Raw genomic sequence first — 25750 nt, forward strand, 5'->3', positions numbered from 1 at the left:
GCTTGATTTTTTTAGCTGTCTCCCACAAGTGCTCCCCCCCCCCACTCCGTGTTGCTTTCTCTCATCCCATCCATTTTATTTCGTGTGCGCTATTCTCTCCTTCTCTTTTTTTTGTTTTTGTTTTGTTTCTGGTCTAAAAAATCATATTTTTTTTCTGCCATCCTAGATCAGTACACCACGGTACCCATGTCATTCTGCTAGCGCACACGCGTTCTGAGGCATGTTGATGTCAGTGGGATTAGATGGCCACCATTGCGCTTTAAAAACATTTTCTACTAAATGTTACTTTAACAATGCTGCACAGCATCTCCCTAGCCTGTGAAGCATCACCAAAAGCAATTGGCAAAGCCATTCTGTCCTAAAGGTGAGACCGATTGGCTATGTCCGCAGCATACATTACACTAGTTGTACAGTGATGTTGTGAGCTGATTAATGTCGGTTGAGGCATCACCAATGGTGATGTGTAAGGTCATGAGCAGTGCATGGCAGGGCATGAGTTGTTAACCATAACTGGCCAATGTTAGGAACTATTAGGTTTTATTTTATAAACCGTGCTTATCTTTACTAAGATTTTTTTTAAGTTAGATTTTTGTATATAACTCTGGGTGGGTGAAAAGTTACTTTTCCCATGTGGGACATCCGCATGACATAGCAGGGAGGTTGCATCGCGCGGAGGCAGCGCGGAAGAGCAGCATTGAGGCACCAGGGCGCCGGCTGCTCAGAATAACAGTGAATGCACCTCACGATGGCACAGAAGCGAGGCAGCAGACTAAAAATGCTCCTTGGAATAACGGAGGCATCCCAGCACGGTGGCGGCGTTGAATAACAACCGAGGAGTGATATAGCAGGGAGGGAACACAGCAGAACACGGAGGCTGCCCATAATAACGGCTTGTAATAACGGCTTGTAAATAGATTGTACTATGGAATGTTGAGGAGGGAGTATTGAGGAGGAAATATCGAAGAGGGAATATTGAGGTCACACAATTTCATGACCAGTATATTGAGTACCAAACTATCGAGAAGGTAGGTGCACAGAGGGAGGTATAGATTTATTGTTCTTAACTCCACATCTGCGTACCTTGAAGGTCTATATATTGGCAGAGTATGTAAATCTGGAAGTTAGGTATATAAACTATTTAAATAATTAGCTGTCTATATTTTGGTCCTCGGCATCATGATATTGCGTCACCTCAATACTCCCTCCTCGACATTTCAAAACCAATGTCACCTGAAATTGCTTCATAGAACCCTAGTATGAGATAGGTTATTCATTTTTATATTGTGTGCTCATTTTGGTACAGTTAGCAAGCACTTTTTTTCACATAGTAATTATATTATTTAAAACAGTAAGTTAAATATTGAACTATACTGTTTGGTCGTCTATCTTAAAAAGAACAGAAAAGTTTCAAATAGTTTGAGTGGGTGGCATATGGACTGAAAACAACATTTGTGGTGTTAAGACGTACACTTTGCAGCTGCACTCTGCAATTGTCATTTAGCATTTGGGGCCTAATTGCAGTTCGAATGTTCACGGTATGTTGACCAGTCATGAAGAGGATGCTGATGAAACAAGGGTCTGGTATAAAGGTGGGCAACGATTGGATGCTTTCTAAATCTAAATGCATTGTCATCCTTACACACTAATTAGCTGCTGAGAGGGAAATACCGATTAGGACTCCCATTGGATGTAATTCATAATACACAGGAATTATTGAGATTTCAGTGAGTTACGGAAAATAATTCCTGGTTAATTCATGACCCCTGTGAAATGTGGGTTTCGGATGCACCAGCTGCTACCCAGCAAAGAAGCTAAAGAAGCAACACGGATGTATGACACATATACACACATACATTCACATGCCTGTATACGTACAACAATACACAAAAACAAGGAAGAGTTGTTGTCGATGTAAATAATATATCAGGTCAGCACAGGCTTGTGACGATTCATCGAACAATACTGCCAATTTGCTGTGTAATTCATTGCTCCATATGTGACAAATATCTTCAAATTATATCTGACAACTTCACATTCTACATACACACACGCACACATATATACATATATTTATGTATATATATATATCTATATATACACACACACACACACAAATATATATGCTCACACACACACATTATAGATACATATTTTAAAAATAGACATTTACAGCTATTTAACAATGAACATGTTGCATAATATTAAACTTTAACAAACACACACAAGTTTTCAGATTGGTAGGAAGTCATGGCTTCGTCCTCTATCATGCCGGCTAGGGGCTTACAAAGATTGGCACAGCCTCGTGTACCCCAAAGGCGGCACATATCTCATGATTGCGGAGAAAGAGAAATCCTTACCTTGCCTGAAGAAGGCAGGCAGGAATTGCGGGGGGGGGGGGTGGGGGGGGGGGGGGGGGGGAAGGCAGGGGAAAATAAACAAGTACCGGGAAACAAAGGTGCTTAACATTTATGAATTAGTCAATTAATCCTCCGTGCCAGAAACTAATAAAAACAATAAAAAATATGAATTGAAGAGGATGCTCTAAAAAACGCTGTCAGGTATCCTACCTTAAATCCGGTTTAGCATTTAACTTCAATGAAATCAATGCTACAGCAAACCCCTTAGGAAACATGGAAGTCACTTACAGCTTCTGTAAGAAGACAGTGGTATTTTAATTGCAGCGTGGCAACGTAGCAATTCAATGTTCACATCTGCGACACACGGGACATCAGCATGAATTGTATGTAACCCATGTGTGTTGGTGACTGTGCATGTGTGACATGGTGGGTGCCAAGGACAATTCTAGATCTAATCTGTGGTAGGATCAGACTAGATTGAAAACCCGTGCTACCTTTTAAAATATGAGCAAAGAAAATGTATCTACATTAAGCTAGGAGCATTACAGGTTATTTACAAAAACGAAAGAAATTTCATACGAATTAAAGTCAGACAAAACTGAACTGAAAAAAACACAGACCACAGTCTACTTGCAAGGCAACAAGAACGTATAACATTACAGGTGAAAGAAATTCCTTGAGGAGAAAACCCAAAACTGAATAAAATGCTACATAATAACAATGCATACAGAGAGTGTGTAGTCTGTAAACATATGGCGCTATCTCCAGGGTGTTGCGAAGCAGGCGCTGAAGTTTAAAGCGAGCAGCTGACATGCTGAAGGGCCTCAGAACATTGGAATGCAGCCACGGGGAAACCCCATACACAGAGGTGACAGCCTGGCCATGCTTTAAGGGTTTCAAGGGCTGGATGTTTACACCTCTCAAAAATGTATAAGGCATAATGGTGAGCATGATAGTGCTTTAACCTGGTGAAAGCCAGCAGTCACCGGCATGTTAATTTGAGACGTCTCTTTACAATCAACAACAAAAAAAACAACCATTGGCCGCGCGGCACAACAGAGGTGGGCAGATTCATGTGGCAGAGGGTTACTCAGCCGACCTCGAGACAGAGGGGCACCTCCTCTACTGAACCCCCGCAGAGATAGACTAAGGGGGTCACAAGGAGCCTACACCAACTGAAAGGGGGGCATAAGTGGGCACAGAGCAACCCTGCCTACCAAGAGAGGGATGGGCTCCTTAAAGACGGGACGGGATGAATATTCGTGTTGAATTCACTGACCCCGAAGCAAAGCAGAATGGGCATATTAAAAATATCTTTAAAAAAAAACAAACAAAAAAAAACACAGAACACACCCAAGGAATTCGCCGACTCCAGCCGTGATAGACAAACTGAAGCGGCAGAGAAACCACCCCCTCCGACCACATGAGACGGGCGCACTAGCACATGGATTGGGAGAGGTATGTAAAATGGTAGAGGGGGGAGAACACCAACCCCAATGCATTCGTAAAGGTTCGAGTCCACTCGAATGGCAAGAACCTTGTAAGAAATGCTAAGAAGAAGAGCAGGGGGCAAGGAGCAAGGAGCCTTTACACAGAAGCGAGCAGGACTTGAGGCTCAGCCCAGCTCTGTCTGACATGTGCACTAAAGGGCGTTACAAACTCCGATTAAGCTGCTGGGGCAGAGGAGAGCAGCCCTGCCCAGCAGCAATAATTATGTACTTTTGTTACAATCACATTCGCGCAGGTGACGCGATTGTAACAAAAGTAATGAAAACGAAAATAAGTTTTCATTACATTTGTTACAATCACGTAACCCGCGCGGGGAGCTGTGATTGCATCAAAAGTAAATAAATAGAAATCAATTTTCCCCCTATTTCTTTACTTTTGATGCAATCGCGGCACCCACGTGATTGTAACAAAAGTAACGAAAATGAAAAGAAATAATGGGCGACCGCTTTCAGCATGTAACTCCCCTCGTCTCCGCCGTCTCTTCCATTTTGCACGCGGACGAACCTACCTGGTGGTGTCCTTGCATGTCCTCTTCAAAGGAGATGCAATACTCGGGATAAAAAAGAAAGTGAAAGCGCGCACACCGTAGCAGGAGACAGGGTCTGGACCTCTGGCAACCTGACGGGTGGCAGGAAATATGATTAATGAGCAAGGTATATTGGTAGCAGGAACCCGATTAGCACCACATCAAAGGGGCGCCGAGAAAGTGATCGCGGGCGAAAGTGAAAGTGATCGCGGGCGCTTAATGAGCATGACGACGTTTGGCGCCTCTGCTCTTAAGCGCGCGCCCGCGCACTTGCACTGAAGCTCTAGGCTGGCTATGGTAGCATTTTTTGAGCCCTCACTAAAAGTCTCGCCAGACCAGCTCATGCGCTGCATCAGGCGAGACCTAAAAAAGACCAGCACTGTGCTCATCGTTATGGACCGCCTAATTCAGTCATGGAATGTCTCAATGGGACAGTGATGAGAGTACAAGATCACTACCACATGCTCGAATTTCGAGCCTCATCTCCACCCTCTTCACCAATTGGAGCACCCTTCTCAGACTCAAGGGGACTTTTTGCACAGGTCTGCCTGTAGTAAAAAAATCTTGACATCAAGGTATGAATAGGTCAATCGAGGTATTGGGAAGCAGACAGGTACAGCTACTATATGTTGCATGTTTAGACCGAGAGCATTGCGAATACCGAAAATGGTTCACCCGAGCCTTACAGACTTATGACTATACGCCATTAGGATATTTGGAGGATTTGGTACTGGATGTTTATGAACTGTCACTAGCCCAATCAAACGGTCACTGCTCAAATCCCTCAACTGGGTATATTATTCATAATTCCCATTCAATATATAGCCTTTATTTTGCACTGCAGGTGCCAAAATAGGCCATTAGTGATTGTATTGTTTTGGAACATTTATATAGCCCTCGCTACCCCTATGTGGGACGCTGAAGCACATTCCTACATGGGAAACTACACTGCAAAGGGTGTACGGTTGGAAATATGTTGTCTTTGTTTTGATCCTTGTGGGAAGTGTTTTCATGTTATGCGTGATGACCACTGAGGTGTGGTTATCGTGTGATAGAAACCAGCATTGGCAGTGTGATGGATGAAGAAGTGTGAGAGAGGCATGCAGTTTACATTTTTCAGTAAGGTGGGGTCTTTAAAGAGCTCTTTGGGTCCTTTTATGTTATTTATTATCCCCATAGTACATTTAGCTGGTTTCTGCAAAGGTTTTTCCATTCTGAGAGACTTTAATTAAAGTTTATGACCTTGAGCAGGCATCAGTTGGAGGAAGTAATGGTGGAGAAATCTACTAGGGTGAACTTTGTTAACATCTTCCAACATCTGACTCTCATGGGGAACTGCAGCGGTAGACTAAATTGAAATCCTCCATTGGCCAACGACATGTTGCCGAACTGCCTGTTTAGTTTGTGATGGGTGGTTTAATTGCTTGTTAGACCTGGCACCATTGACGTGGGTTTCCCCTGTATTTTTGACTTTTGCCTCCTGTGTTTTTGCTGTGTGTTTGTCTTCGTTTTGCTGGTCTAGATGCTTTGGGCACTTTGCCACTGCTGTTCAGTGCAAGTGCTCCCTTTGTAAATTGTTGTTATGGATTGGTGATTCCATGATTGGCATATATCAGACCATAGTACAGTGCACTGTGTGTGCCCATGGCCTGTAAATCAAATGCTGCTAGTGGACTGCAGCACTGATTGTGTCACCCACATAGGCAGCCTGTAAATGTAAACTCTGGCCTGCCATAGCAGAGCCAGGGTGCAGTCTGGTTCTGCCATGTCAACTTGACAAGTGCACACACTTGCCAGTCCCTAAACCTTCCCTTTTGTTACATGTTATTCACCCCTATTGTAGGCCCAATATACCCCTGTGGGCAGGGTGCATTGTATGTGAAAGGTAGAACATGCCCTAATGTGTGTGGAATGTCCTGATAGTGAAATACTGCCCATTTTGTTCTTCACTATTGCAAGGCTACCTGCTCCCATAGGATGGAATGGGGAGTTTGTTTATAACATCTTATAAACATAACTGCCCCTGGAAATAAGGTAGGGAAATAAAGTTTAGTATTCCTGTACACAGAATGTTAAAAAGCATATTTTAGTGAGGGTGATTTTTACATTCTGTGTTTGAAAATACCACTTTTAGGAAGTAGGCTTTTTCTTGCTTAGCCATGCAGTATGCCTCTGCTAGGTTTGTGTATTGCATGTCTGGCTCTGGAGTGTCAGGGGCTGGGGAGGAGCAGTGGCTCCAGAGAGCCTGATGAGTCTGGGCTAAATAGACCTAGTCTGCATTTGGAGTGGAGGGAGGAGTAGCACCTACATCCAAATAGGGATGTGCCTGCCTTCCACAATGATCGCTCTGCCTCCCTGTGGTGTGTCTGGAGCCAGGGCTCACACTGACAATGAAGGTTGTTGTGCACTTGCAAAGTGCCCCACAGGACTAGTTTTGGCTGGGTACAGACACTCTCTGCCTTCAGAATAAAAAGAGGGGTCCAGACCGCAGGCTTTTAGATCACTTCTGGGAATCAAGAGGAGCCTTTGCCAAGGAGAAGAGCCAGAGAAGCTGAGGAGGAATACTGCCCCTGTGCTGTTTGCTGTCTGGGGTTGGCCTGCAGTGGCTACTTTCCGCCAAGGGAAGGAGAAAAGGACTTTGCTGTTTGCTTTGTCACCTGCTTGAAGAAAAGATCTCAAAGGGCTTGAAATTGAGCTTGCCTCCTGTTCTGAAGTCTCAGGGACACAAAAACTTCATTTCTTCTGTCTCTCTGCATCTGAAACTGCTGTATCATCTGCCATAGAAGAAAATTGCAACACCGATGCCGGCGAGCTAAGCCGTAACCTGTACGGAAGTGAAGGGCACTGCTCCTGAAGAGCATGACACACCGCCCGACTTGCACCATAGGTTTTACGCCTGCTGACACCATGCCAGATCGACTCTGAAGACATCATCGAGGCCGCTGCCTGCACCGGAGCCGAGGACACCACTCGTGACGTCCACGGAACAACGTCCTGGCGCCGGTGCTTCATCAACACAGATTCGATCCTCGATGTGGGTGACTCCTGAATCCATCGACATCGCACCATTGTAAGGAACAGCCGTCTCGCCGCCATAGTGACGTCACCTTCCTGGGGTCGTAAGGAACCGACTCCTCCTTGCACCAACAAAGCATCACCTCCCTGACACCCTGCACAGTCTTTGCTTTCATCAATTCCAAGGTACTGTTCTTTGTGGGTCTGTTTGACTCCGTGCCTGATGCCGCGCTCCTCGTGGTCGGCGCCTTACTTTGGGATTTTCATCTGTCACAACGTCGTAATAACTCAAGGTGGAGTTATTTGTTGCTAGAAACTTTAAATTGAGTGAATAACCTATTTTTAAGGATATCTGTATCACAGTATTGTGATTTTTTGTCGTTTGCTCTTCTTTTGGTTTAGATATTTATAAACTGGTGTGGTGTCTGTTTTTAGTGTTTTCACTGTATTACTGTATGTGTTCACAAATGCTTTACACACTGCCTATAAGATAAGCCTGTCTGCTCGTGCCAAGCTACTAAGGGAGTGAGCAGGGGTTATTTTAGAAGTGTAGCCCCCTTATCCTGACTAGAAGCAAGGGTCCCTATTTGGACAAAGGTACCTACCTCTGCCAACTAGAGACCCCATTTCTAACATTGCTGCTGATTGATATAATACTGGGCGATAAACATGACCCATAGCAATTTTAATCTTATGTGAGAGTGTGAGAGTAAGAGTGTCAAGCAGTATAAGGGAGTTTTTGGGCAGCTTGTATGAACTAAAATTGGCTGCGCAAAGGCTGAGTTTTATGGCATTATTATTAGTGTGGGCCAGGAGAGCTAAATAATGTATTGTTTTGTAGTTGCATGCATATAGCGCTTACTACCCCCCATGAGGCATTGAAGCTGTTTATGGCAGGCAACACAAATTTCCGCAATCGAAAGGTCAGTCTTTTTTTTTTTCCAATGGTTATTGTTGGCTATATGGATTAGTCTTGTATTCTTGTGGACACTTTTCAATGCATTTACTCCAGTTTCTATGTGGTGAATTAAATTAATAGGAAATATGGTGCGAGGTATGTAAATTCATGCAAATGGTTGGCTATATTAGTAGATGAGTTACAGGAGATTAGGTGGTATTAAGGAGCAAGGGTTATGACTTTCATAGAAGAGGTTCTGTGAAAAGAGGTGTGGGCAATTTGCAGAAATACTGTAATATAGATTGATGTAGACATGCATGTGATTAGGAGAAGGCTCTGCTCAGAGAGAGGAGGCATACAGAGGATGGAACATTAAGACAAGTTCATTTGGGAGAAAAAGAGAGGTAACAATTTGTCGTTTTCAGTCAAGGCCAATTTTCATGGGAATACAAAGAAATCTTTCCAAATGCATTTTCAAATATATCTTTTTATTGATAATTTTCATAGGTACATGCAATGGTATACCAGCAATAAACAGTACTTCCAAAACAGTGCTATCTCGATGTAGGGTTTTTAGTAAAATCAGGAAAATTAACGCTCAGGCTAGTATGCGTTATGTTTACTATGCTGGGAGTGTGCACGGTGCTGCCAGGTCGGGGGAAATACCCTGTAACCCCCATAAATCTGTGAGTCAAAGAATCCACACCAGTAATGAGATCACAGTCCTGGGCACACGTAATGAGGATTTGACAATGGTATTAATGTCTCGTATATTTCCAAATTTCTGTGGTCTCCACCAGTGTATTGATCAAAAGTATTTAATGATGCAACAACAAAATTCGCACTTCTTCAGGACCGTCGTAAAGAACAGGGGATGCGTGCACTACTGCCTGGTATTCAATTAATGGATGTGAATTACCAGGGGCGGTAGACCCCTAGTAAAAACATTACAGGTTGAAAGGGGTGGCCGGAGCACGTGGTTACTCCTGTGGTAGGTTCAGAGAAGCAACTTGCTGTGATCCTAACCAAACTCCAGGGTGTTTGGCCAATTGACCCGTTAGGGGCAAGTATAGGCACGAAACATGTTGACCTTACACACTTAGACTGCCCCTTAGGAACATTATCATCCTCACAGGGGCCCACTCTTGTTTTTATCTAGGCTAGAGCTACCTTTTCATTAAAACCTGACTGTAGAGGACTGCTCTATACCGATTTTATTTTATCTCACTGTGCACTACCCTGCCCCCACACCCGCACGCACCCAACGGCTTCCTCTTCAAAAGATCCCGACAAAGAGCCCCGGTTTTGCGAGCCCATCAGGCATTGCAGCGCCGGCCTGACGAGGGGCACAGCCCTATGATGAAGCATGACACCTCTCGGGGTGTGTGAGGGCATCTTTCCCATTCACCCCCTTTTCCTCCCAACCCCCCCAATCACATAGGAACTGCACACCTTCTTTAAACACTAGTTTCTTTTGGGAGTTTGTGTGTATGACCTCATAACCCAGCTCTCAGTCCCTCCTTTTGGATAAAAATCTCGGGCTAACTGTGCCACTGGTTTCAATTTATCCTGGCTGATGAGGTGTGAAACCCTGAAACTGGTCCTAGGATGCTTGTTTCTGGTCCAGGGAGGACCTGGCTTGGCAGTTTGGGCTGGACTGTTCCCATGAGTACAGGGTCAAGACTTATTCACATATGGCCAGTTCTAAACTGGGGTGGCATGGTGAGTGTGAGCAAAAGAATGATGGATTTAACCCAGATCTCATGACTGGGGTAAATGTTTTGATTTGTTCTGCATTCCATCCATCAACTGTGTGTCTTTTGCTTTCTCGCCCTAAGTGTGCCAGGTATGCTCAGACGTGGGTGCCAGGCTCACTGTACCACCTGATTCAAGCTATCCTGGCTGATGAGGGGTGAAACCTCGAAACCGGACCTAGGATGCTTGTTTCCAGTCCAGGGAGGTCCTGGCTTGGCAGTTCGGGCTGGCCTGTTTCCATGAGACACAGGGTCAAGACTGATTTGCATTTGGCCAGGTCCAAACTGGGGTGGCATGTGAGCAAAAGAATGATGGATTTAACCCAGATATCTTGACTGGGGTGAATGTTTTAATTTGTTCTGCATTCTGTCCATCAACTGTGTGTCTTTTGCTTACTCGCCCTAAGTGCACCGGGTATGCCCAGACGTGGGTCCTGGGCTCACTGTGCCACTGGATTCAATTTATCCTGGCTGATGAGGTGTGAAACCCTGAAACCGGTCTTAGGATGCTTGTTTCCAGTCCAGGGAGGACCTGGCTTGGCAGTTCGGGCTGGACTGTTCCCATGAGGCACAGGGTCAAGACTTATTTGCATATGGCCAGGTCCTAACTGGGTTGCCATGGTGAGCGTGAGCAAAAGAATGATGGATTTAACCCAGGTCTCTTGACTGGGATAAATGTTTTGATTTGTTCTCCATTCCATCCATCAACTGTGCGTCTTTTGCTTTCTCGCCCTAAGTACGCCGGGTATGCTCAGACGTGGGTGCCTGGCTCACTGTACCACTGGATTCAAGCTATCCTGGCTGATGAGGGGTGAAACCCCGAAACCGGTCCTAGGATGCTTGTTTCCGGTCCAGGGAGGACCTGGCTTGGCAGTTCGGGCTGGACTATTCCCGTGAGTCACATGGTCAAGACTGATTTGCAGATGGCCAGGTCCAAACTGGGGTGGCATGGTGAGCAAAAGAATAATGGATTTAAACCAGATCTCTTGACTGGGGGTGAATGTTTTGATTTGTTCTGCGTTCTGTCCATCAACTGTGTGTCTTTTCCATAAATAAAAAAGCACATCATCAGCATACAGAGATATTAGATGTACTGAGTCCCCAACCATGATGTCAAAGACGTTCATGTCATTGCAGGGTTTCACAGTTAAGGACTCAAGCGCGGGATGAACAACAGCTGGGACAGCAGGCAATCCTGCTGCGTTCCGCTCTTCCCCTCCTCCCAGTCTACATAAACTACACCACCAGTCTGCACTCTAGCCCTGGGTTTGTTATATAGGAGCCTCACCCAGCTACAGAAGATGGGGCAAACCCCATCAGTTGCAGAACCAGCATCAGGTAAGACTAATTGAGCATGTCAAACACCTTTGTAATATGTGCAAGCTTCCTCAGGTTCATGGCAATGCTACATCTGTGCATAGAGCTCCATTCATCCTCATACACTCTGCTAAGAGTGTACATAGTACCTTCCCATCCACATTGAGCATGGTCAGCGGTCTTTACAAGGATGGGTTCATCTCATCCGCCCCCCTGGCTTAGCCACCATACAAATCACTCCTTCCCGCAGGGTGGGGGGGGGGGTAAAATCCCCTTTCCCTCTGTCAGGTGTGACATGAAGGTTTAGTAAAATTCCCCAGGAAAGCCATCGCCCCCAGGGCCTTACCTCCAGGAACCTTACCCAGCTCTTCCTTTAACTCTTCCAGTGTAAATTCTGCCTCTAGCTCCTCTCTGAGCTTTGGCAACAGCAAAGGGAGTTCCACCTGATCGCAATACTGGTCTATGGAGTGTGGCTCACCCCTCTCGCCCCCACTGTACAGCTCCCTTAAGTGCTTCCCAAGCGTTGCATTGGTAGATGCTGTGATGCTGAGACAGCCCCATCTGGGCCCCACAGCGCCATAATAGGGGCCCGGTCAGTTTCACATTGAAGGAGCCAGGCAAGGTGCTTGCCAGGCTTATCGCCTTCATGCTGTAGCTACTGTCTATATTCCTGACATAAAAGCCTGTCCAGCCTGTCCCTAATTTCTAATGGCCGTCGTCTGTGTTCCACCAAGGTTACCCTCGCCTCCAGAGAATCCATCTCCTGCCTATTCATTTCTAAAATGTTATACTCAAGGACTCCCTGCTGAACCTGCCATTGCTTCTCTCCCTTCATGGCAGCTTTCATTGCCTTCCACTCCATAGACCTGCTAATTCTGGGTCCCCTGTTACCTGCCAGGTATTCCGTTAAAGCTTCACCTTCCATTTACTTACACTGAGCGTCAAGCAGGGCATCAGGTGGTAGCCTCCAAACGAGAGACCCTCTGCACACACCAGCACCGCTTAGCTTTAACAGTAAAGATCAATGGTCTGAGAATATGCCCTTGTGAATTCCCATAGAAGCCCAGGTTCACACCAGAACCTGGACTTCTATGGGAATTCACAAGGGCATATTATCAAGCCCATTATCGCTGCTTTAGCGGCAGTTTCCTGTCGCTAAAGCGCCAATAATGTTATCGCTGTTCCTTGATAATATGGCCCCTTGTTCCACTGTTCCCAACGCACGTTCTTATCTACGGCACCTAACATGTGTGACAAAGTGACAAGAGTATTCCCTTTTGGTCTGGTTCACTTTCCTCAAGATGTCCTTACACCCCAAATTGTACATTGCCATATGCAGTGCGTCCATCATATCGGGTTTTTTGGAGGGTCTGTGGGACAACTTGTCCATATCTTCATACAAAACACAACTGAAGTCTCCAACCCACAGCAGTTGCACAGCCATGCAGTCTGTCAATAGTGCTTGCTTGTGCACATAAAAATCTCCATCATCCACATTAGGAGCGTACACATTTAGAATACAGATTCCCATGCCATCCAGTGTCCCCTGCACCAAGGCATACCACCCACTGGGGTCAGCTTCTGAGTAGGCTAGTTTAAATGTGATTTCTGGTGCTACCCAAATCACCACGCCCTGTGCGTAAGTGGAGTATGTAGAGGAGAATAACTGTCCCCTCTATTTTTTTTTTCAGTTTGTGTGTTCCCTCATCCACTATAGGTGTTTCCTGCAAACAGGTGATACTAATCCCATTGAACCTCAAATAGAACAACATTCTATGTTGTTTCACGTACACTCTAAGGCCCCTGACAGTCCACATGATCACTTTATAGGCCCGGATTCCCTGCAATATTTAAGCATTCAAACACATCAGGCCCCACTGCCCACTCCACAGGGGAAGGCCCTCCCTCACCCCCGGCTGTACCACAATTTGCACCTTCATCAGTAGTGAACAATCTGAGCACCTAAATAGGCCTCCTAAAACCTTAGGAAAAAAACAACCTAAACATCCAGCCCAATTACAGTCCCCTACCCCATCCCACCGTGGGTAAACACAAACTATCAACAAAAACATTGTGTTTGCCCATCATTGAGCTTTAGAACTAACGTCACAGCCCACTCACTTTCTTCAATAGTGATCTTGCCACTCCTGGTGTGGAGTCCACTAACCACACAGACACAAAACTAATCCCGCAATAAGCAGGAATAAGATATGCCAGCGGCCTCCAGCCCCACTGGGGCAGAGACCAACACGGCTGCCCTGATATCCCTGTGTTTTACTCCCCTTGATACCCCAATGCAATTAAGGTCTAGGGCATGCCACACAATAAAACAGTGCCAAAATGGCAATTCTGTCAAATAGTCGGACAATATGTGGCTGTGCAGCATGCCACACCACAGAATGGTGGGATCTAGCTCTCATCCGAGCGGGATTGAGAAGGATTCATTCTCAGAGCTGCGGAGCGCAGGCTTAGAGTGTACGATCAGCCATCTTGCCAGCCTCTGGCTTTTTGATTTTTATATGGGAAATGAATATGTTCTTCAGAACCTGTAGTCAGATCAACAAAGGATAGTATATTCCACTCCTAAACAGTGCAATAATATTCACATCAGTTGTTGTTGCACATAAGCACTTAGATGCCTCGTCAGGGGTAGTAAGTGCTATTTAAATGCAATTACAATACAATACAATACAGTGGCACACGAGTAGGCTACATTTGACACCTCATCTCAAAAAGTGACAAACCAGGGTTTATTGCAACCTCCTCAATTTCCCATGGCAACCTTTAACTTGATCTTTGTTGTTGTAGTGTCTCCCCATCTACACTGCTTCCCCACCAACTGTGCCCACCACTGGTGACAAATGCAAAAAGAACAGCCCCAGTCGGCAAAAACAGGCACTGCCCTCTCAGTATGGGAATGGCGATATTGTTCCTGTTTACATTTCCCCTTTTACTGACTCTTGCATTCCATAATTCAAGGATGGTGTGTTTCTGTGTCTTTTGTTTGAGTTTTGTTTGAGTTGAGGTTGGGGTGGGGTGCTTATAATGCTCCATGAATGACAGCTTTGGAGTTCAGGCTGAAGGCAGTGTGAGTTTCTCACAGTGCCCATTAGTGTGTCATAAAGGGGTTCAGATTACATGCTCTCTGCAGAGTGCAGAGATCATTGGTCAGGTTTACCAATTGCAAATGTGTTTCTATGCGGAAATAAATGAAGGAGGTACACAGCAATCAAAATACTGACATAGCGAAAGTTAACGAAAATGCAGTGCTTACAGGTGTGTTGTGTATGTATGGGGGATCGTGAAATGAAGGAGATGCAAGAAAGTACATACATAAGAGAGTGCAATGATGGTGCCAAAGAAGAAAGAGGCGAGGTGTGGGATTTGCAGTGCAGTGTTTCTGAAAGATATCAGGAAGAAATTAGTGTCTCTAAGTGAGAGAACAGGGTCGTGTTAAGAAGAGAATTGAAATAACTGAAAAACTCCAAAGACCAATAACTCTTACATACACCACTGGTCCACTGGCACCACCAGTTTCATCTGTGGTCCCTTGTCTACTCCTCTAAAATTCTCTTCTAGAGATGCCACTACTTCGCTGGATAGATTATATGATTATACGTGTCTCAAGTTATTTTAATATTTTTCAACTTCCAGATGTTGCTGAAGACAAGTCAATAGGCATGAGCAGCCATACAACAGACTGCTGCTCTGAAATTCATGGTCAATGTCACGCTGACAAAGAGACGCTCATGTTTATTGGCATGTGAGGCTAAATTGAAGAGAAGCATTTGGTATTTGAGACTAAGGGCTGGTGACAGAAAGCACCGTAGATGTTGAGAAGGTTTGTCTGTTAACAATAACTGTTATCATTCTAGTATGGCTGCTTAGTCATACGGCTGAATCGTATTTCATAGATCATACACTAACTCCTTGTGACATTCAGGGCAATCAATTGTGCCTGCCTTGACTGCAGACTACCCTCAGTCTTTCTGACACCTGACTCGATGACTTCAGAAAGTCCAAAACAGTGTAATCCATTATGCAACTCAAAAGAAAATGGAAGAGACCATGTTTTCTATGGAGCTGGACATTGTGTTATTCTTGAATATATCAAAGAAATGTTTTCAATTTCAGAATGTAATACATTTAACATTCTCAGTCATTACTATAAATGGATAAAAAAAACTGGATTCACATAAGCAGAAAGAAGTTGTGATTTTGGAGTGCAAAGAACAGGTGTGCCAGTCTCAAATCAATCACTGCCAGTTTTCTAAAATGAATGAAATTGCACATTTAAAATTCCCCTGTTGTGGACTACATGACATTTCTCTATTTGATAACCACGAATGATTGCAGTTCAAGTTCTTTGTCTCAATTGTTCTGACACAATTGTGTATGCCTCCATAACATACATCAGAAATGATCTTTTGACACTTATAGTAAAAGATTTAGTGTATTACGTCATTAACAAAAATCAATGTACTCATTTTCGGACTTCAGAAGAACTAAAAGGTGAGAAATTATTACATCTAGGCTACACATAAATATGAACAGGTTGTGCCAAATTCATTAGGATATCTGTCTTCTAAAATACCTTAAGGGCTTGAAGAGGACTTGAAGAAAGCTAGGAATCAGTTATACATTGTTTAAGAGGATGTCACATGAAACAGAAATTGTAATGGGTGCAAGACAGACAGACTTCATAGGTCGCCGTACAGAAGAATTGAATAGGAAAGTGTGAAAAGAGGAAAGTGTTAATACAGTGATTTACTTTGAATGTATATGGTAGCAGTGTTATAGTGCTAAAGTGTTACCTCACTTCACCTTCAGGGCACTTGTGTGTCAGAAGGGTGGATGAGCCGCATAGCTCGTAAATAGTGAATCCTCCGGCACACACTCGTTCAGTCATCTTAGGAAGTGTCTCTGGATTCTCTGCATCCACTGACAGGAACCTTGTCTTCCTGGTGAATCTAGATGCTAGTAGCATTTACTCCACGTACTATATAAAACTAAAGGCTAATTCAAAATGATCTTCAGAAAGTGCATTTCAGAAGCACAATTTGTGCAGTATGACCAATGTCATTTCCACCCGAGTATCAACTACAAAATATTGAGGGGCCAAAATTCCGAAGACCAAAATTACATGAAGGTGAGTATATATAGGGCAATATAAGTTTCCAATACTTAACTTCACTTATATGTACCTTTATGATATATATATATATATATATATATATATATATATATATATATTACCTACTGGCAGTCGCCAGTAGGTAGTTATAGTTAGGACCTATTTTCCATAGGAAATCCGTAACATTCTATTTGGAATAACGTTGGCGCCGATTGACAAATTTTGCGAAATTTTCAAACTTTTGGCCAGCTCCGGTCCACTCCTATCCAGAAAATTTCACGGTGATTCGTCAAGCGGGGGCCGAGAAAAAAGGGGGTCCCAACACGCGTTTTCCCCATGCATTTTCCCATAGGACCTGTTGACGCAGCTACAGCCCGAACTTCTGAACGGAATTACACCAAATTTGGCAAAGAGGTAGTCCTCAGTTCAGAATAGTGCCTTTTGCTTAAATGGTGTAAATCTGTTCTGTAGTTCCAGAGAAAATTAGAGTTAAAAAGATAGATATATCTGGGCGGAGCCTAACCACACATCGCATCGTGAGATCTGATTGGCTGTCAGTACTTCATCCAAGAAGTGTTGGCAGCCATCTTGGGACCAATATACATGATAGCACCTCATTAAAAAGCATTGCAGTTAATAGAAGGTTTTAAGATTTTAGTTACATTATAAATCATTTGTTGATGGTACCATACTCATTTTAGGAATTGTGGTGTGTTCTAAGGTGATTTTACTATGTGAAAAAGCCTTCTGCTGTGATATCATGAATCATGTTTGAGACAAAACTATTTTCTCATGCTTTTCCCACAGAGGTTTGGAAGGTGATCTATAAGCTAAACTGAGAGCATATTTTCTGTAAATTCACATTATCTTTCTCAGTCATGTGAGAATGAAGTCTGACATTCTCAGTAAAACATGTACATCCAACAAGGGCAGAGACTGTCAGTTGATTTATTTGTGTTCTACTGCAGCTTCCCAGAGTGTTCTAAAGAACAACTAGAGCGCTAAAAGTCCTACTTATGACAAACGTGTTGCAAACCTGAAGCCATCTTGATTGGAATAAAGTGGTAACTCTTAAACATTTAATGTAAAAAGGACCAAAATAAGGGGGTTCATTTTGCCATAGAAAGTATGATTAGTGCTGCAGAAAGAAAAATTAGGGCACCTTTTGAGTGACTTCTCAAATCCTCTTCTATTTCATTAAAAAATTCTGACATGCAGACTGAAACATGCACTTTCAATACCAGCAGCAGACTTGCCTGGTGAGCAGTAGCTTTACTACAGTGATCTAATAAGCAACTAGAGTGCTAACATTCTGAATTTATGGGAAATGTGTGACACATCTGAATGCCTTCTTGATGGAATCAAAGTAAAAAACTGAAAGTATTTCCTTCTGAGGAGACTAGTAAATGAGGAAATTAGGAAACTTCATAAAAAATAAGTCTCCCAAAATGGCCACCAGAGACAAAAGAGCCCAAATATAGCCCAAATATCACCCAGATGTAGCCCAAGTATAGCCCAATGACAGAATGTCCCAGAGTGCTCTAACGAACAACTAGAGCGCTAGCAGTCTTACTTATGACAAAAGTATGGCACACCTGAAGCCATCTTGATTGGAATAAAGTGGTAACACTTAAAACATTTAATTTACAAAGGAACAAAATGAGGGGGTTCATTTTGCCATAGAAATTATGATTAATGCTGCAGAAAGAAAAATTAGGGCACATTTTGACTTCTCAAATCCTCTTCTATTCCATAAAAAAATTCTGACATGCAGACTGAAACATGCACTTTGAATACCAGCAGCAGACTTCCCTGGTGAGCAGTAGCTTTACTACAGTGATCTAATGAGCAACTAGAGTGCTAACATTCAGAATGTATGGCAAATGTGTGACACATCTGAATGCCTTCTTGATGGAACCAAAGTAAAAAACTGAAAGTATTTCCTACTGAGGAGACTGCAGTAAATGAGGAAATTAGGAAACTTCATAACAAATCAATCTCCCAAGATGGCCACCAGAGAAAAAAGAGCCCAAATGTAGCCCAAATATCACCCAGATGTAGCCCAAGTATAGCCCAATGACAGAATGTCCCAGAGTGTTCTAACGGACAACTAGAGCGCTAACAGTCTTACTTATGACAAAAGTATGGCACACCTGAAGCCATCTTGATTGGAATAAAGTGGTAACACTTAAAACATTTAATTTACAAAGGAACAAAATGAGGGGGTTCATTTTGCCATAGAAATTATGATTAGTGCTTCAGAAAGACAAATTAGGGCACATTTTGACTTCTCAAATCCTCTTCTGTTTCATTAAAAAATTCTGATATGCAGACTGAAACATGCACTTTTAATACCAGCAGCAGACTTCTGTGGTGAGCAGTAGCTTTACTACAGTGACCTAATGAGCAACTAGAGTGCTAACATTCAGAATTTATGGCAAATGTGTGACATATCTGAATACCTTCTTGATGGAATCAAAGTAAAAAACTGAAAGCATTTCCTACTGAGGAGACAAATAAATCTCCCAAGATGGCCATCAGAGACAAAAGAGCCCAAATGCAGCACAAATATCACCCATATGTAGCCCACATATAGCCCAATGACAGAAGTGTGCAAAACACTTATTGTTTGTGTATTTGCAGTTTTATATAGTGCAGACTTGTCAGGTATTGGAGTGCTTTACATCAGCATTGGTTACATCACACAAGATCAAATTTATTTTGGTTGTAGACATGGGGAGATTACGTGATTTGACCAGAATCACATAATGTTGAGCTGAAGCAGAAACTCCAACCTGGTTCCCCAGTTGCAAAGTCTGCAGCTCTGGAAGTAACACCACATCCTCTCCCCTAGGTGCAACATTTAATCCAGTGGTCAACTGGATAAAAAAACATAAAGTCGCTATTTGAAAACTCCGAAAATATGTCCTCATTTTAGTTTTTTATAGCACTAACCATAATTTTGATGCAAATAAGACCCTCTCATATATGTAATTTCTAAAGGAAATGCTCTAGGTATTACAGTTTTGATTACATCAAGATGACGCCAGGTGTTCCACACTTTTGTAATAAATATAGAATGTTAGCAATCTAGTTGTTCATTGGGATACTGTTGAGAGGCAGAGGCCAGGGGCACGGACTCTGAAAATTGAAGGCAGGTAGGAGAGTGCAGATGCAACAATTTGACCACACTGGGCAGGCAGGAAGGGCGGTGGCAGCACACAGACTATGGAGGGCAGTGGAAAGGGGGGCAGGGGCAACAAACCAACAATACAGGACTATCAAGAGAGGCTGTGGCAATATAATAGACCATTGTGGGCAGAAGGAAGAGGCAGTCGTAGTACAACCATACATGCCAACAGTTTCAGCCAGGAAACGTCCAATGTTTTTAATCTCAAATGGGCTTTATTTGATCTTTCTCCTATCTACAATCTCCTCTTTTTCAATGTAACTCAAAGGGGAAAATCAATACCCAAGTTTTTTTTCAAAATCTCCCTCTTACCAAGTTCAAAATATTCGCAAGTATGGTACATTGGATCATGGTAGCCAGGAAGAATTGGGGTAGGGACATGGACTTGGATAACAGAGGACAGGAGGGACATGGAGAGGTGCACCAAACTGACCCTACAGGGCAGGCATCAGGGTTTGTAGCAACACAATACACTGCACAGCGCATGTGGGACGGGAGTGCAGCACAACAATCCATAGAAAGCAATAGGGAGGGGCAGGACCATGCACATGGACAACAGAGAACAGAGGGGAAAGAGGCAATGGTAGCTAGCTGACCATAATGGACAGACAGGAGAGAAAGCTGCAGCATAACAGACCATAAAGGGCAGGAGGGACGGATCAGGGGCATTACAATGGAACAGACAAGCCAGGAGGGAGGGAATAGGGGTCTGCACATGGAAACAGAGGGCTGGGGGCAAGGGGGCAGGGCAGGAGCAGCAAGATGACCATGGAGGTCAGGCAGGATGGGCACTAGAAACAAGACACACCATGGAGAGCAACAATGAGACTATGATGGCATACACACAGACCATGGAGGGAAGGTGGGAGGGGGTCAGGGGCAGCTAGCTGACCACACAGGGAAGGTGGGAGGGGCCATGGCAGCACAGAAGACCATGCATGGCAAGCAGGAGGGTTAGTGGCAGCACAATGGCTATGATGGGCAAGAAGGAGGGTGCAGGGGCATGCACAAAGGACCATGGAGGATAGAAGGGTCAGGACCTGGGCACAGACAAGAGAGTTCAGGGGAAGGGGCCTCACAACAGACCGCGCGGGGCAGGCAGGAGGAGCAGTTGCAGCACAACAGACCAGGGAGGGCAGAAGGGTGTGGCAGTAAAATGGACCATGGAGGACAGGAGGAAGGGGATAGGCAGGGTGGAGGTGGCAGGGACAGGTTATAGTCATCTGACAATGCTAGGCAGGTGGGAGGGGAGTGGCAGCTCAACAGAACACTCAGAGTAGATAGGAGTGGCAGGTCCATGGAACATGGTGGGCAACAAGGATGGAGCAGGGGCATGCACAAAGACATCGGAGGGCAGGAGGAAGGAGAATAGGGGCAGCAAGCTAAGCACAGAGGCTAAGCAGGAGGTCAATGATGGGCCACAGAATTGGGCAATGGAGGGCAGGAGATGTGGACTGGTACATCATGCTAAATGGAGGGTAGTGGCAGCACATCATACCATGCATGGCAGGAGGGAGGAGGCTAGTCCATGGATTCAGACAACAGAGGATAGGGAGGAGGTAGATGGGGCAGCAAGCTAACTGTTCAGAGAAGGTGGGTATTAGGAACTTTATTGTTTTTAAAATGTGTGTCTGTGCGAACTACTTAAAATATGAACAAGTATGCAGCATAATCTCACTTTTATTCAGGAAGAAGAGGACGTTTGTGACTGTGACTCTGGGCTCACTTGGCAGAAACACCCCCTGACCCTCCACCCCCCATCGCAAAATGTAATGCCAGTGAAAAGGGTAGGTGGACGCAGTGTTAAATAGAACATAATCCTGAGAGCACGATTGAAAATGAAAACTAGATGTAGTATATGGTATAAACTATGCACCAAAAAGTGTGATATAAGATGAACCGGGGCGTGAAATATAATATGCAATACATTGTGCGCAATGACAGATTCATTGGAGAGCACAGGCACTAGCGCGTGCTATGCGATATGCGCCTTGGCGTGTAATATGCACAGGGCAGTGTTGTGTAACCTAACTAGTCTCTAAAGTTGTAATATAAAATATGTGCTGGGGAGTGTAACGTTGCATATGCACTGTGACAAAGATATGGTTCCCAGATTGTAATATGTATGGCATAGCGCCGTGCGTTATAACATAGGCATCGAGGAAGGCACGTTAGATGGGGCAATATATCCTGTGCGAAGGCAAGTGTGGCATGACATATTCACGGGGTGGTGTTACAGTGCACATGGGCTAGAGAGTGTCATAGCATACGCACTAGCTGATGGAATACAACACAGAGGTGTGAGGCACTCGGCGGGCACTGGTGGGTGTAACACAGCATTGGGCTCAGCCAGGAGCACGCTGTGACTCTCAAGTGAGATTCATCTCCTTTCCAGAGAGTAAAATAAAAAGTATTACACATCCGGCGGTGGATGTGTGTTTTATTAACCGCGAGGGGGGTTTCTTGCATAGTTTGGTCGAATTTTTGTCGACTCCCCTTTGAATGGCTTGGTGTGCGTGTATATTAAATGTGCCTGTCAATAGCTACCCATGTTTGTATAAATAAACGACAAGCGTGTCTACTTGGAGAGTACCCACCGGCGGGGGCGCCGGGATTAGGCACGGTAGGGCGTTAGCCACGTCAGAACTTCACTAGCGGTGTAAATACATTCCATGTGGATTCATTCTATGCATAGTCGCCTTTTAATGAATGTCACGCAAATCGTCATGGTGATAGGTACATACGGTTTGTCCAGCATGTCCTAGGTTTTTCTATAAATATATATTTGTTAAAAATAATAAAAAACAATGGCCGGCCCTGAGGATGGGGTGCCCGGGGCCATAAGTGGCCTGAGGAGGGGGGCAACGCAGCCCCCTCCTAAAGAATTTTTTTAAAAAAAGGCCATGACCCGGGGGTTGGGGTCCCCGGGGCCGATTAAGGCCTTGGGAGGGCCAAATTAATTTTTTTCAACAAAAAAAATTAGGGTGCAGGCCCTGGGGAATGGGGTCCCCAGGGCCAGTAAATTAGAAAAAGAAGGGGGGCCACACAGCCCTCCTTCTTAAAAAAATAAAAAAAACAAAAGACCGGCATCGCGCCAGAGGCCACGCCCCCTCCTTGCAGCACTCTGCAAACGCGCCCCCTGGCCAGTTGTAAGTTGGGAATTAATTCCCCTTCAATACTGAGGGTCCCTGAGGGCCAACTAGCCCAACAGGTATCTCCAGTATCCGCCAGGGAGCTGAGTTGCAGACAGGTGTTCTGAGGCCACGACCCTTTCTATACCTCTATGCAACGCAGCTCTGTGGCACTTACTGGAGGTACCTAGTGGGCTAGTTTGACCCTAGGGACCCTTAGGATTCAAGGGGACTTAATCTCTCAACTTAGAACGGCCACAGGGCGCGTTTACACAGTGGTGAAGGGAGGGGACGGGGCCTGAGGTGACGTGTGCAAACACGCCCTGTGGCGCATTTTAAGTTGGGGAAATAATTCCCTTTCAATCCTGAGGGACACTGGGGGCCAACTAGCCCACCAGGTGCTTCCAGTAAGCCCCACTGCTCTGCGTTGCAGAGAGGTGGTGCAGGCCATGCCCCTTTTTACACCTCTCTGTAATGGCGCTTACTGGACGTACCTAGTGGGCTATTTTGTCCCTAGGGATCCTCAGGATTCAAGGGGACTTAATCTCCCAACTTAAAAAACGGCCACAGGGCGTGTTTACACAGTGGGGAAGGGAGGGGACGGGGCCTGAGGTGACGTGTGCAAACACGCCCTATGGCGCGTTTTAAGTTGGGCAAATAATTCCCCTTCAATCCTGAGGGCCCCTGGGGGCTAACTAGCCCTCCAGGTGCTTCCAGTAAGCGCCACTGAGCTGCGTTGCAGAGAGGTGGTCCAGGCCGTGCCACGTTTTACACCTCTCTGTAACGCAGCTCTGTGGCGCTTACTGGAGGTACCTAGTGGGCTAGTTGGACCCTAGGGACCCTCAGGATTCAAATGAACTTAATCTCCCAACTAAAAACAGCCACAGGGCATGTTTACACAGTGGTGAAGGGAGGGGACGGGGCCTGAGTTAACGTGTGCAAACAAGCCCTGTGGCGCGTTTTAAGTTGGGGAAACACCACTGCGCTGCGTTGCAGAGAGGTGGTCTAGGCCGTGCCCCTTTTTACATCTCTCTGCAAAGCAGCTCTGTGGCGCTTACTGGAGGTACCTAGTGGTCTAGTTGGACCCTAGGGACCCTCAGGATTCAAGGAGACTTAATCTCCCAACTTAGAACGGCCACAGGGCGTGTTTACACAGTGGGGAAGTGAGGGGACGGGGCCTGAGGTGACGTGTGCAAACACGCCCTGTGGCACATTTTAAGAGGTAGTTTTAATCCCCTGCTTATTATATACTAGGGGCTTACAGAGGAGGTCATGCTGATCACAGGGGGACCCCAACGCATAGTGTTCCCTAGTGTATGTAGGTGTTTTCACTGTATTCTGAGTGTCTTTTAACATAGCACTGGCTCTAGGACTGGTTAGTCAGACTCAGTTACCACCAGTATCCGCCTGAAAAAGTTGAGGGTACAGGATGATTTTGCAACAAGGCTTCTTTCTGCTCTTCTGTTTGTTCTTTCTGCACGTTATCCTTCTTCCTGCACTTTTCTTCGTCTTTGAGGACTTCTGTTGCTTCTTTCTGCATTTCTTTTTTTTCTTTCTGTGCGTTTTTTCTATCTTTGTAGGCATAGTTAGAAATTAGCATTTAAAAAACCTTTGAAATTCACTGAAAAAACCATAGGTTTTAGGCACGTTATAGTTAGGAAATAGCATTTAAAAAACCTTAGAAATTCACTGAAAAAACCATAGGTTTCAGGGGCGTTATAGTTAGCTGGACTTTTCACTCATACAAAACCATTGAAATTCCCCTTTTATAGTTAGTTCAGCTAACTATAACTCGCGCGCCCGCAATACACTGCTGATGACGTCACATATTACATCACTCATGACATAGTCAGTAAAATCACTCATGACATCACTGATGACATCTCAAATGACATCACTGATGACATCATCCTTGTGATAGAGTGGCAGACCTCCTCTCCCCCTAATATTACCTTTGATACACACATTCAAAAATAGAAACTAAAATTTTCAAATCAATGGACATACCAATATAAGTTACAACAACCTATTCAGTAATTCTAAGATCCACATACACATCCACTCATTCACCAACAGTCCTATACAGTCACTCATACATGTACTCACTCATCATATGTACTCATACACCGATACGTCCTGTTACACAATGCCACTCATCCATAGAGTTACTCACACACATAGTCACTCATGCTAATAAAGAATCAAACATCCATTTACTTGCATATACAGTTATACACACACCACCACACTTACTTCTACAGAATCTTACACATACTTAGTCTTTTAAACAATCACTTATAGAAACACATACTTATTCATACAGGAACTCTTTCAATCTCTCACTCTCACATATACTCACTTATATACACCAATAGCCACATATACTAGTTTAAAACATATGTAGTTACTCATAAAGACACTATTGAGACAGTCATTCACTCACTAACACACCCATGCACACTCATCCACCCATACAGTCCTGCACACATGCTGTCTTCAACACATACAAACAGTGAGTCACTCATTCATGCACCTATGCACTACGTAATACCCCCCACCGAACCATACAGACACTCAGACACTCATAATGATACTCAAAAAACCAACTATTAACCTATATATAGACTCATGTAGCTCCTCACCAACCCATGCAGCCACTTATACACAAAGTGAGAGACTGATACAGATATTTACATATTTGAACATTACTCACTAAGCCATGTATTCACTAAGATACACTTAATCGGTCAGTTATACAATCAATTTTTCAAAAACAAATCATCCATTTAGACACTTGTATACCCATTTATTCTTCCATCAACCTTGAGATATACATACATAAAACATATGTAATTTTCAGAAAAACACACATTCACTGGATGATGTCATCAGTGATGTCATTTGAGATGTCATCAGTGA

This window comes from Triturus cristatus, chromosome 1_1 (assembly GCF_964204655.1).
Source record: "Triturus cristatus chromosome 1_1, aTriCri1.1, whole genome shotgun sequence".
In the NCBI taxonomy this organism is placed as follows: Eukaryota; Metazoa; Chordata; class Amphibia; order Caudata; family Salamandridae; genus Triturus; species Triturus cristatus.